At 36.1% G+C, this 14,760-nt stretch overlaps 1 protein-coding gene and 1 pseudogene across 1 annotated transcript in view; both read left to right on the top strand.

Annotated features, from left to right (window-relative positions):
- Positions 1–14,760, top strand: part of CTNNA3 (catenin alpha 3) — a 1,723,003-nt gene that overhangs the window by 1,415,497 nt on the left and 292,746 nt on the right. The window lies entirely within an intron of this gene.
- On the top strand, positions 8,769–8,899 carry LOC123325250 (annotated as a pseudogene).

Genomic DNA, 14,760 nt, shown 5'->3' with positions numbered 1-14,760 from the left:
GAAGAAGTCATATGGAGTAAAAATCAAAGAAGAAAAAAGGAATCAGGCCAAAAGAAAAAGACTAAACAATCGATGGATACCATGAGAAAGGTGGAGACTGCTACTTTCTAGCAAAATTTTCAAGACTCTGAAAAGAATAGCTCAGATCAATATATTTTATGTCATTAAAGTGAACCAATTTTAATTAAAATAATAAAGGTCCAATGACCCATTGACTGGACAGTAACCTAGGTCATAAAAAATGCAAGGCTTTCTTCTATAATTTGTACTCAACCCAGAAAAGCCTCTGGCCTTCTGTCTCTCTTAAGGCAAATCCCAAAATGCAAAATAATTGCTTTTGAGCACTGATTCTAAATACAAGGTCTTTGTAAAATTGTGCTTGGTGACAAAATTGAAGCACATACCCACACTAAACATTATGCCATAAGGTGTATTTTTTTTTTTTGTCCCCCACCCCCCATCTGGCTTGTTATGCTGCCTTGTTAATACATTCAAAATGTCTCCTTTGAACTTGGGATTCACAAATTTATCTGACCTATCATTCATTCATTCAGCTATCTTATTAAAAATGGAATGGAATTATGGAATGGAATTCCATAATGGAATTATGTTCATAATTTTCCTGAAAGCTATTAATAAGTGCTGTTTGGTTAGATAAATGACACAGTGAGATTTAATAATAACAGTATTGAATTTAGAGTGAGCTAAGTCAGAGATGACTTTATGGAGACCAGGGCGTGCTCACTAGTTGTTAAGATGAGTACGGTTATCATGTTCTTTGGACTTAAAAATTAACAAAATCATTTTTTTTCAGGGCATCCAGAAATTGATCAGGATTATGGTAGCTGGCTTTTGCTAACATGGCCACAAAACACTTAAATTGAAAACAATTAAACTGAATATTTATTTATGATTTTTGTCACAGAGGCAAAGTAGCTCAGAAATAATACCAACTAACTAGTGAACTGGTCTTCCTCTAGGAAAATTTGTGCACTGAGCCAGGTTATAATTAGAAGGTCACTTGGTGAATGTGTGAACAGAGCCAGAGTTGGTTGGATGATCTAGTGTCATAAGTTTTATGTTACCCTCAATAGGGAGAAACATTGGGCCAGTGAATTCGCACTACCTGGTCAGGATATTTGCTCTCCTGAACAGTGAAATAAACACATTAATGACCCCTTTTGTTTTACTCAAAGAGGGTAAACTGCAGTGTGTTAAAGACGTATTCTCCAAATTATAACCACAATCTAATTATGCCTTTCTGAGACAATATCATGGATGTCTTAGCTGTGTTTAAAATGTGGACAATTTTATAGAATTTTCCCAGATTATTTCTGCATCTGGTAAATCTTATCCATGTTTCTCTATTTGTGGTTATCTTTATTCTTAAGTCTTATGAGTAACTACACATTGTAGTTGTATATCGCTACATAACAAACTACCCCAGATCTTAGTGGCTTGAAAATACATTTATTATCTAAGAGTTTCTGTGAGTCAGGAATCCTGCAATGATTTAGCTGGATGGTTTTGGTTTAGATTGTCTCATTAGGTTTCAGTCAGTGCGTTGGCCAGAGTTAGAGTATATGAAGACTTGATTGGGATTCAGGAATATGGTTCTAAGATTGCTCATGTTGCTGTTGACAGGAGGATTAAGTCCTTTACCATATGGGCTACTCACAACATGTCTTTTCCCACAGCAAATGATAAGAAAAAGAGAGAGAGAGAAAGGAAGAGAGAGAGAGAAAGGAAGAGAGAGACACACATACAAAAAAGAGAAGCTACAGTTCTGTCTAACCTAATCTCAAAATCCCGGCAGTTTTTTCAGCTCACACAACATGGCATCCCTACTTTCAAAGCCACTCTCATATTTTAAGTTCTTATCATTGTAGCATTATACCTCTTATGTCAAAATATTTATTTGCTATTTATGGTTGCATAATGAAGCACACAAAACTTAGCTTTTTTAAAACAATATTTATTATCTGTGTGTGTGTGTGTGTGTGTGTGTTAGGAATCTTGGAGTGTCTTAGCTGGTTGAGTTTGGCTTAGGGTGTCTCATAAGGTTGTAGTCAAGGTATTAGGCAGGATTATAGCTTGTGAAGACCTAAATGGGGCTGAAAAATTCACTTCTAATCTCTCCTATGTGGTTTTGGAAGGAGGCTTCAGTTCTTCACCACTGGGCTTCTCTCATAGGGCTTATCACAACATGGCTTCTTTGAGAACAAATGATGAGAAAATAAGAGAGACAAAAGAGAAAGAAAAAACCCTAATCTTGGAAGTATATACCATTACTTCTGTCATAATCTCTTGTCCATACATTCCATTTTTAGTAAAATGTGGAGAGAGATGACACCAGGTTGTGGATTCCAGGAGGAGGCAGGGATCACTGGCGATCATATTAGAAGCTGGCTACCACAGCTACTATGGACGTGGCTTGTTTAACTTAGGAAGCACTAAAATAGAGTGCTTAAAACGTGGCTCCCTATTCTGGAAAAAATGGCAATTTCTTAAAAAAAAAAAAAAGCTAAATATACACTTACCTTATCCCACAATTACATTCTGGAAATTTATTTCAGAGAAATGATCATTTAAGTCTATGCAAAAATATATACATAATTGTTCATAGAAGCTTTTTGTAATAGTCAAAAAGTAGAAATGATCAAAACGTTCATGTGATTGGTTAAGCAAACTGTGATTTACCCATACCATGGAATACTACTTGCCCATAAAAGGAACAAAATATTGATAGGTGCAACAACTTGAATGAACCTCAGGGCATTATCCTGAGTGACAAAAAGTCAATCTCAAAAAGTTACATTCTGTATGATTCCACTTATACAGGATTCTTGAAATAAAAATATAGAATGGAGAACAGATTAATGGTTACCAGGATTTAGAGATAGTCAAGGAGAGAGAGTGGGTGTGACTCTAAAAGGGTAGTCTGAAGGAAATCTTTGGTATGGAATAGTTCTGTACCTTGATTGTGTTGGTGGTTACATGAATCTACACAGGGGATAAAATGACATGAAAGTACATACACACTTTTCACCAATGGCAATTCCCTCATATTGATATTATACTGTAGTTATGTGTGATGTAACCATTGAGGGGTAGAGGGTAAAGGGTGCATGGCACCACTCTGTACTATCTTGCAACTTCCTGTAAATATAAAATTATTTCAAAATAAAAGGTTAAAAAATAATGCATGGTTCTTCAAATCCCAGCTCTGTTACCTATTAACTGTGGATAAACTGCTTAACCATTTTTTATTAGTTTAGAAGATCCTAGTTAATTTGTTAGGATAATTTGTGGTGACAAAAATTATACACGGAGACTAGAAAGAAAACACCTGAAAGTGAAAGCTCAGGAGGCTTAAGATTTTACCTTTCCTTGCTTCATTCCTACTTTTCAAATCTGCACAAAAAAGGGGTGAAGAGATGGTGTGGCAAGGGCAGAAGGGGAGAGTGAAGTCCTTCCAGAATTTAATTGTCAATGGGTAACTTATAGCTTATATTATTCTTACCAGGGGGTGGCATTCTTTTTGTTTGTTCATTTGTTTCAAATTTTATTTAACTTCTACTTAGTTAACATATAGTGTAATATTGGTTTCAGGAATAGCATTTAGTGATTCATCACTGACATACAACACCCAGTGCTCATCACAAGTGCCCTCCATAATCTGGGAGTGGCATTCTTGAAATGTTGATTTTCCTTCTTGGGTGTAGCCATGACATAAGCCTTTGATACTTATCTAAACTATTGGTCCTAGCTCTTATGTTATTCATATTTCAGTGGTCTTATTTAGTACCATTAGTAATTTCATTGTGTTTTATCTTGGACCTTGAATTATATTTTCATTTTGAATCTTATTTTTGTAAACAACTGATAATCATTTTATTAAAAAGATTGATTTAAATGTCAGCAGTGGTGACTTCAACGTCCTCAATACTGATGGAAGTAATCTGTTTACCAGTCTCAGAAGGACTGTGCAAATCAATGAGTCGTTTGTGGATCATCACCTGAAAATGATACCAAGTCTTAGAACATTCACCGATTCTCAGTGATTCTTGGTGGGCATCTGGACTGGTCCTTTTACTTGGAGATTCTTTTCCTTTGCACTCTCATCAAGTTAGGGCATACCTTCTCTGAAGATTTTACCGTGTTGTTGGCTGGAGTAATTCTAATTTGGTGAATCGCCACCTCTGGTTCCACAGGTGTCCTTCCGTATCTTTAAAAGCCAGGGCTGCAGTGTAGCTTCCCGACCCACCTGTTTCTCTGTGAGAGTGAACAACAGGGAGTCAGGAGCAGCATCAGAAACTCTGAGCTCCGCTGCAGCTGGACCGCATCTTCCTCGAAATATAGCTAACGGTCTCTCTCTGCCACCACTTTAGGAGTCTGTATATATTTTTTATACTTAATTTTTTATATTTATTTATTTTTATTATTATGTTATGTTAATCACCATACATTACATCATTAGTTTTTGATGCAGTGTTCCATGATTCATTGTTTGCATATAACACCCAGTGCTCCATTCAGTAGGTGCCCTCTTTAATACCCATCACCAGGCTAACCCATCCCCCCACCCCCACCCCTCTAGAAACCTCAGTTTGTTTCTCAGAGTCCATTGTGTCTCATGGCTCGTCTCCCCCTCCGATTCCCCCCTTCATTCTTCCTCTAAACTGTTATCATGTGTTGTTCTATTTATAACTTCTTTATTAATGTCATTACTTCCTGCTTTTGCTCTTCTAATATTGATTTACAATCCAACATTTCCATTTCCTCAGCCCCTAGAGATGGAGTCATTGCATGTTTTCGAGTGTGAAAGGAGGAGGATACCTGTAAGTGGGTACTTTGAAAACACCTGCTTTTAAATAATAACTTGCCTCATGTGCAAAATGGGAATTATAATACCTAATTTAAAAACTTACTATGGGGATCAAATGAGATAATGTTTGTAAAGGGCATAGCACATTGCTTATGTGGGCTTAATCACTGAATAAACAGTAACTCAATATGCCAGCACCTATATTTTCCTCTGCTACTGTTTCCCTTCAGATTTATTCATGAACATTCTGTGTTATGCACTGGCTCATGATGGCAGCCATGCATTCAGCCATTCTGAAGTTGTGCTACATTTTCTAGGTACTCTCACCTCCTATAGGTTACTTCACCTTGTCATTTGTTGCCCATTACTCTGTGCACATCAGATTCCACTGGGTACTGAAGCCACATTGGAAAGAGATCCTTCTTCCATTTTGTTCTTTTCAAGTATTGAATTATACTCCACAACAACAGAATGTGTCCCTTTTTTCGAAGATTCACTCATGAGTCACAAGTCTATAGGGAATCAGGCTGGGGGTACTTCAAGGGAAATCATCACACTATACTGAGAATCTCCTCTACCCTCGGGCAACCAACCTGCATTTTTGGACAGATTATGCACATCACTTCTATTTCACAGAGAATGAGTTCCTTTCTAGGAGGTTGCTCAGTTCCTCAAACAAATAGACTTCTTGTTCCAAAGAGACAAGGTTAATATGTTCCATTACAAAATCGGAAGGAAGCACTATTTTTTCTCTTTTCTCCTCATGTTCAGAAAATACACTAATTGGGTGATATGTATTCTCTTTCTCTCTTTCCTGAAATACCTAAAAGATAAGTAATGTGAGAGAAAATTAGAAACTATCCTAACCAAACAGTTATAAGAGACAATAAGAGACAGGAAGCAACCCTTACTTCTTGAAACACGAAGAATACATTGTCTTGAACTCTCCAGGCTGCATGCTCCCATCCCCCATTCTGCCTCTCTCTCTCTCTTCATATGTGTATATATAAATGCAGCAAAAATAAATTTAATGCAACTATCCCAATTTACTGTCAGATACAAACAATATAATGGAGTACACTTAACTAAGATTTTATGTCTTTATTGTCATGTCAACAATTAACATGATATTTTCTACAATTTATATGCTAGGTAAGGATTTGACCTCCTGCTAGCAGATACACAAATATTTTGTATGAAGGGAAAACAAGCATAACTTAAGCAGGTGTGACTTCACGCTGCAGATTTCAATGGGCACCTTTTCTTTTATTTAGCAGGTGAAGGGTAATGTTACTCTGAAGACAAAGAGGTGGAATAGGGCTACCTCTGTGTGTTTGGCAGGCTGCCAGCATCCCTGGCAATAGTCTGCTAAATCTTTTTTTCTTATTATTTTTGCTCATGTAGACTACTGACTACAATGCATAGAAACACAATCCTTTCAAAATTACACAGCCTCCAATGCTCCTTACAATGTTTTTGGCTGCTGTCAACCAAAACCCCACTTTCTGCTGACTTCCCATTTTAAATGACTCTTAAAATATTATTTCTTGAATTCCACTTTCATGAAGCAATTCTAAGGGAGAAAAAAAAAATCCCTCTAAGAAATTTGGGTAAATATGGCCAAGGGCCAAAGCAGAAAATGTCCTTTGCAAAGCAGTAGCCTGCCATTTCTTACATATTAAACCCATTATTGTGCATTGGGCATTTAGTCACTTCTTTCTTCCTGAAACGTGTCTTACAGCCATAGGCACTTGGAAATGCTCTGAATTAAAAAGTTTGGGAGTCTTAAATTAGTTCATGGTCTGTGCTTTAAGTACTAGTACAATATTATAAATTTTCCCTGACATATAAATGATATAGCTTCTTAATTTATCTTAGCTAGCATGATATATGAATAAATTACTATTTGCTTTTTAAATTTTTAAATCTATAATCTATATCGAATACACCAAAGCAAGTAAAGACATTTGAAATACTATATGGGGCATTACAATTTATGAGGATTGCTTTTTTTCCTTTGCAAATATGAGGATACCTAACAATACAATAAGTATTTTTGTCTATTTCAAGGTAATCTAAATATTCTATGAAATTATAAGTAGAAACTCCATAAAAGTATTAAAGGAAAGCTATTTTAATAAAAAAATTTGCAAAGGGATTGTGATAAATGATACATTTATAGGTTGTGGTGGTGCAATTTGTACAACATAGGGCAAAAAGGACATCTCTTGTCATTCTTGTTTTAATGATATTTTCCTGAGAGAAAGCTAAACTTTAATAAATACATTATGCAAATACTACCTGGGAATCTTTACAACAGTGCAGCATTGAAAGCTGTAGCCCTCAGTTACTAGGGTTTCACTTTCCGGTTCTTCCCTTTTGGTGTGGAGGGGCTACTCACAGCACGACTCTCTCCCTAAATAATCTCTGTGCAGATGCTGCCCATATCTGCTGTCCCGTATCTGGAGTGCCTTAGAGCTTTGGTGTGGCGAAGGTTGAAGTGTTACATTATTCAGGTTTACTATTTCACTTTTTATATTCTCCATGAGGTCTGGCTCCCTCTTTGGAACTCAGCATCCGTTATATCTTTATGCCTTGGCCAAAACTTCAATTTTTTTAATTCCTCAAACTGCTGTCTTTTTCTGTGTCCAGGGTGTTACTGTTTCTGCTGTGCTATTGCTTGGAAGCATTCTGGGAAGGGAGCCAGCTCCAAATTTCCATTGGTTATAAATCAGGCAATTCATTAATGATACAGCATGACCGAAAGTTCCCAAACCATTGCTTCCCCGAGAGTTACCACTTAGTCCTGTAGATGCCCCCAGAGAGCTCTCTGTTTATGGGAAGTGTTCTTTCTACACTGTAAAATCTGAGAACATTTCAGTGGGGGTAACCCACCCAAGAACGTGGCTTCCTGCATTTATAAAGCGGCTTGGGTCCCAGAGAGATGTTATAATTCTATCATTTTCAGTGAGATCATGTTTTCAACACATTTTGTAAATAATCTATATGTGAATCGTTTTGTGAACCTCATATAGTTAGCTATGTTGGGTTTTTTTGTTTTTGTTGTGATGGTTTACCCTATCTGCTTAGCAGAGTTTTATATATGTGCAAGACACACTGATATCCTACTGCATTATAAAAACCCATATTATGTTGTTGTAGTAAGTGTAGTTTTGAAGGACACATCATGTAAATTTAAATGTCTGTAAAAATAAGTGTACCAAAATGTATATATTTATTTAGGCTAAAGGTATAATTACTGGCTACCTGAAAATAACATTAACATCATTGTAAGCATTGATTAAAAGAAATATTCATATCCATTCAGTGGCTTTTCCCCAGAATTGTGAAATAGGCCATCCTCTAAAGAAATTCTTTTTTATTGCTAAGCCTAAGAAATCATGTAATAACTGGAGATTTTTTTTCCTTATCAGGATAAAAAAATTGTACCCTTTTGTTTTTAATGCAAGAACCTTTGACCCAATTGAGGCTTGATTATTTCAGTAAGCTAAGATTCCAAATCTGATGTTTTTATTATCTTGTTTCCTTTACTAAATTATAGAAAGATACTAAAGGATCATGGTTATTTTTCTCCTTTAGCAGCTGTATATTGAAATCATGCTTTCTAGCATACCTAAGCTTTTTCTACCATACATGGCACAGTTGTTTTTCAGTGCCTAAAGATCCTTTCCCCTATTTATTCTTATTTTACTCCAGCTGGTTTTGTACAATGCCATTACTTTAAACGCTCAATTAAAAATTAATTTAACACACCTTAGATGTTATATGCTAGATTAATTTTCTTACAAATCTATATCAAGTAATATATTTGTGTTTTCAAGATATGAGAACCAGAAAAGAGCACGAAGTTAGAGAAAAGCATTCTTAGCTATTATATATTTCTCTCTCTCTCTCTTACTCTCCTATAAAAGTTGCTTAGATCGCTTCTCGGCCTTTTGACTAAGATCAAGTGTAGTATCTGTTCTTATCAGTTTAAAAGTTGCTTAGAGTATAGACTGAAATGTTTATTAAATCATACAGAAAATGCATAGATATTTGCCATGACATATACATATTTCAACCAAACATGAGAAACACATGCTCAAGTTTTCCTGAGTCCACTTACTATCCTATAGCCCCAATTTGTAAGCAGAACCTAACTTATTACTATAAAATATGGAGATATGGAAAATGGGCTTATCTCTGATTCTTGTGTTTTTCTCATGCCTTTTAAAACATATTGTCTTCTAAGACACCTATAACGTCTGCATCTTCTACCTTCTATCCACCCACTTCTCTACACTGACCTTTTTATTGTTTCTCAAACATGCCAAGTATGATCCTACCTCAGGGCTTTGGAAATACCTGTTCTCTTTGAATTGCATTTTTTTTATCCCATACGCATGCATGCACCTCTTCCTCATCTCCCTCACCTCTTTTCCAAATGGACCTTATTGGTGAGATGTACCTTAATCTCCTTATTTAAGATTCTAATTGTCCCCTGTTATGTGCACTCATCCTTCTTACCCTTGCAATTTATAGAATTTCTTTCCTTATAAAATACCACACATTTACTCATTCATTACATTTTTTAAAGATTTTATTTATTTGTTTAAGAGAGAGAGAGAGGGGCGCCTGGGTGGCTCAGTTGTTGGGCGTCTGCCTTCGGCTCAGGTCATGATCCCAGGGTCCTGGGATCGAGCCCCACATCGGGCTCCCTGCTCTGCGGGAAGCCTGCTTCTCCCTCTCTCACTTCCCCTGCTTGTGTTCCCTCTCTCGCTGTGTCTCTCTCTGTCAAATAAATAAATAAATAAATAAATAATAAATAAATAAATAAATAAATAAGAAAGAGAGAAAGCATGAGCAGTGGGAGGGGGAGGGGCAAAGGAAAGGCCAGAGGGAGGGGCAGAGGGAGATGTAGGCTTCCCACTGAGCAGGGAGCCTGATGAGGAGCTTGATCCCGGGACCCTGGGATCATGACCTGAGCCAAAGGCAGACACTTAACCGACTGAGCCACCCAGGTGTCCCCATTCATTATATTTTTGTCTTTCCTCCCACATATATATCCCCAAATCTTAGAACAGTGCCTGGGATAAAGTAGGGCCTTTCCTTATTTACTGAATGCATAAATAGGTATGACATAGCAGAAATCCTGTTATTACTTTAACTGCAGCAATATCTTACTTAGTGACACATGCAGAGCTTCTAAACTGCAGTTTAAATACTGCCACCTCCTGAGAAGATGAGGATGGGGTTGGAGAACTTTCAGAAATATACATTTGCATAAATAGCATACCAGGTTTCCACTGAATATTCTCAGGGTGGTCTTGGTGGGAGCCCGGGTAGATAGTGAAGTGCAGGAGACTAAAGCCACCCAGTCTTGTATTCCTTGGGCATTGATGCCCCTGGTGCCTGGGAGAGGAGAATCCTCATGTTATTGAGACGATGGTGCTTATGTGGGAATGTGGAGTATGTGGGATGTATGCGAGGGAAATAGTGGCATTTCATCATGTAGTTAAACAAAACGGTACACGAGAACAAAATACAAGGCCTGAAAGAAGTTACTTTTCAATGTAAACTGACTCTGCTTTCTAGTGATTTATAGTCTTTTTATCTCACCTTTTTAAATTCCTTTAAGTACAATTTTCCAAACTGATTTCATTGAACAATTTTTTTCTTAAAACATCCTGGGGAGGTTTGGTTTTTTTTGTGTTTGCTAAGGATGATATAAATACAGAATGATGTATGTATCCAAGCAATTTCAAACTGCATAGTATTCTACAAATGCTATTTATTTTAATTATTATTAGTTAGTGACAATTATATTATGATTTAGCTAAAGCTTTACTATATTTTTCTAGGATATTATCTGTCTAGGAATGCTCATGAAGTTCAATATCATTTGAGGTTTTATTTGTCTTTGTAATCTATTTCCTGTGAATATGTAAAGGGAACAGCATTGGCGAGTTTAAAATTCTTTTCATTTTTCTTTCCTGTGTTTGAATAGCTACAGAATTACTAAATCCTATACAATTTCCCTCTCCATCTATCTACCTAGTTCTTACTCCAGAAATAAGAAACCAAAATCATTAGCTGCTTTTCACCTTTGCCTGAGCCTCATCTACTGCCTGGGAATCTTGAAACTCTAAGTGGGATGGAAAATTGAGCCCTGATAAAAATATTTTTTGATATTCTTTCTCCACATTTTCTCATTAAACATACAGAGAGGAGATTCACTGATGCTGACAGAGTGGCTGATTGTGCCTGGAAGAAATATTGTGATGGCAAGTACAAATTAGATCATCTTGGACTAGCTTGCATTTTGCTGTTTCAGCGGCTATGAATGACTACAGCAAAACAATTTTTTATTAATGTGAACAAATACATCAGGTAGAAAATTACTTTTAAAATAGTGATTTGGGTATTGCAACACCATTTCAATCCAAATGAGCACAAGAGTATGGTGAGAGCTAGATGATCACCACCAGCCTTCATTTTTTTAAAAAAATTTGAACTCATATATTTAAAAAACAATTATGATACCTAGAGCTAAATAAATTAATATATTCAGTAAACATCTTGCCTACTCCATTTCTCACCTCTTGCCATGGTTAGTTTCACAATGTAAAGGGCAACACTTTTAAACACTGTTTTTTTGACAAAATAGATAAATTGATGGCATGTCTGAAAGATGGGCTCATTTTGAAGGTAAGACTAACATGAGAGCAAGATACGTGGCTAAGGTATGCATAACATTTTGGAAAAGATTCTCTAGCTTATTCCATGGCTATCCAGATATCTTGGGGGAATCATACATTGTCTATTTTCAATAATGTTCTTCTTTGGGAAAAAGAAACACTGCTCTCTTTGGTTGCATATTATACAAAAGTGTACCAACCTCATACAGTAAAATAGCTCCTTCTTGGAATGCCTAGACACATTTTTTTTTTTTCATGAAATGTAATGAATAAATTTCGGAATTGTCTTAAAATCACAGCATGACCTTTAAGGATCAAAATACATACCTTTTAGAACAATATATATTAATAATAGCATTATGAATTATATATTAGGGAAGCTTATTTTCTTCCTTGGCTAGTCTTATATTCTTTTCCTTTAAGGTGAATTGTGGTTAGGTATTACTTCTTTGCACTCACCAAAATATACTGAGTTCTGAGGAAGTACATGTCAACTGAATATACATACATATCCTTTCATTTGCCAAGAGGCTGCTGGTGAAAAGTATTAAAGACTTCAACACCAAAAGAGACCCAAATGATCTGAATAAAAAAATGGGCAGAGGACCTGAATAGACACTTTTCTAAAGAAGACATATAAATGGCCAACAGACACATGAAAAGATGCTTAACATCACTAATCAACAGGAAAATACAAATCAAAACTGCAATGAAATATCACTATACACCTGTCAGAATGGCTAGAATAAAAAAGACAGATAACAAGTGTTGGCCAATATGTGAAGAAAAGGGAACCCTCGTGCACTATTGGTGGGAATGCAAATGGGTACAGCCACTATGGAACACAGTATGGAGATCCCTCAAAAAATTAAAAATAAAATTACCATAGGATTCAGTAATTTCACTGCTGTGTATTTACCCATAAAAAATGAAAACACTAATTTGAAAAGACGTATCACCCATATGTTCACTGCAACATTATTTATAATAGTCAAAATATGGAAGCAATCCAAGTGTCCATTTATAGATGAATAGATAAAGACGATGTGAGATATATATATATATATATATATGAATATATATAATGAAATATTACTCAGCCATAAAAAAAGAATGAAATCTTCCCATTTGCAAAAACGTGGTTGGACTCAGAAGGTATAATGCTAAGTGAAATAAGTCACACAAAGACAAGTATATGATTTCACTCAATGTGGAATTTAAGAAAAAAACAAAAACAAAAACAAATGAACAAACCAAGAAAAAAAAGAGACAAACAAAAACACAGACTCTTAAATACAGACAACAAACTGGTGGCTGCCAGAGAGGAGGGGTTGGGGGATGAGTGAAATAGACAAAGGGGATTAAGAGTATACTTACAGTGATGAGCACTGAGTAATATATAGAATCATTGAATCATTATTTTGTACACCCGAAACTAATATCACACTGTATGTTAATTATACTTGAATTTAAAAAGTATTAAAGACTACCAATGTATAATTTTATTTTGTGGATTATATTAAAAAATTTAGATGTAGTAAAGTAGATATACTTTTTAAGTAGAAAGTAGTTAAAAGCCCAGGATGTGCATGTGGGCAGATGTTGGTTATTCTGATTCTATCTTTTATTACTTGAATGACAGAGGTTATGTTGTGATATATGCCCATAATAGAAATACTTCATAATATAAGCCAATCTTTTATTTTATGAAGGACAGAATTTTTTAATTGGCCAAATTAACTATAAAATCTTTCAGAGTGTAGGGGTACCTGGGTGGCTCAGTAGGTTAAGCGTCTGCCTTCGGCTGGGATTGAGCCCTGCATCGGGCTCCCTATCAGTAGGGAACCTGCTTCTCCTCCTCCCTCTGCTATTCCCCCGACTTGATTTTTTTTCTCTCTCTGTCAAATAAATGAATAAAATCTTTAAAAACAATATTTCAGAGTGTAGATTAAATAGCTAAATATTTGCAAATTACTTAATATACAAATTTAAATATACATGTTTATAATAAAAATTACATGAAACATATTAATTGAGAACTATTACTTGGCCTTTGCTCAGATTTCACAAAACACATTTCTTTGCATTCTTTATTTGCATCTTGAGACCTCAGCAGCTTCATTTTTTTTTTAAATTTCATTGTTATGTTACTCACCATACATTACATCATTAGTTTTTGATGTAGTGTTCCATGATTCATTCTTTGTGCATTACACCCAGTGCTCCATGCAGAACGTGCCCTCTTTAATACACATCACCAGGCTAACCCATCCTCCCACCCCCCTCCCTTCTAGAACCCTCAGTTTGTTTTTCACAGTCCATCCTCTCTCATGGTTCGTCTCCCCCTCCGATTTCCCCCCCTTCATTCTTCCCCTCCTGTTATCTTCTTCTTTTTTTTTTCTTAACATATATTGCATTATTTGTTTCAGAGGAACAGATCTGTGATTCAACAGTCTTGCACAATTCACAGCACTCACCATAGCACATACCCTCCCCAGTGTCTATCACCCAGCCACCCCACCTCATCCCTCCCACTGCACCCCCCACTCCAGCAACCCTCAGTTTGTTTCCTGAGATGAAGAACTCCTCATATCAGTGAGGTCATATGATACATGTCTTTCTCTGAATGACTTATTTCGCTCAGCATAACACCCTCCAATTCCATCCATATCATTGCAAATGACAAGATCTCATTCCTTTTGATGGCTGCATAATATTCCATTGTATATATATACTAAATCTTCTTTATCCATTCATCTGTCGATGGACATCTTGGCTCTTTCCACAGTTTGGCTATTGTGGACATTGCTGCTATAAACATCAGGGTGCACGTACACCTTCGGATCCCTACATTTGTATCTTTGGGGTAAATACCCAGTAGTGCAATTCCTGGATCGTATGGTAGCTCTATTTTCAACTTTTTTGAGGAATGTCCATACTGTTTTCCAGAGTGACTGCACCAGCTTACATTCCCACCAACAGTGTAGGAGGGTTCCCCTTTCTCCGCATCCATGCCAACATCTGTCATTTCCTGACTTGTTAATTTTAGCCATTCTGACTGGTGTGAGGTGGTATCTCATTGAGGTTTTGATTTGGATTTCCCTGATGCAGAGCAATGTTGAGCACTTTTTTATGTGTCTATTGGCCATTTGGATCTCTTCTTTGGAAAAATTTCCGTTCATGTCTTCTGCCCATTTCTTTTTTTTTTTTTTAAGATTTTATTTATTTATTTAT

Source organism: Neomonachus schauinslandi, chromosome 6 (assembly GCF_002201575.2).
Source record: "Neomonachus schauinslandi chromosome 6, ASM220157v2, whole genome shotgun sequence".
NCBI lineage: Eukaryota > Metazoa > Chordata > Mammalia > Carnivora > Phocidae > Neomonachus > Neomonachus schauinslandi.
Note: the sequence above shows the minus strand (reverse complement) of the source record. Positions and strands in the feature narration are given on the sequence as shown.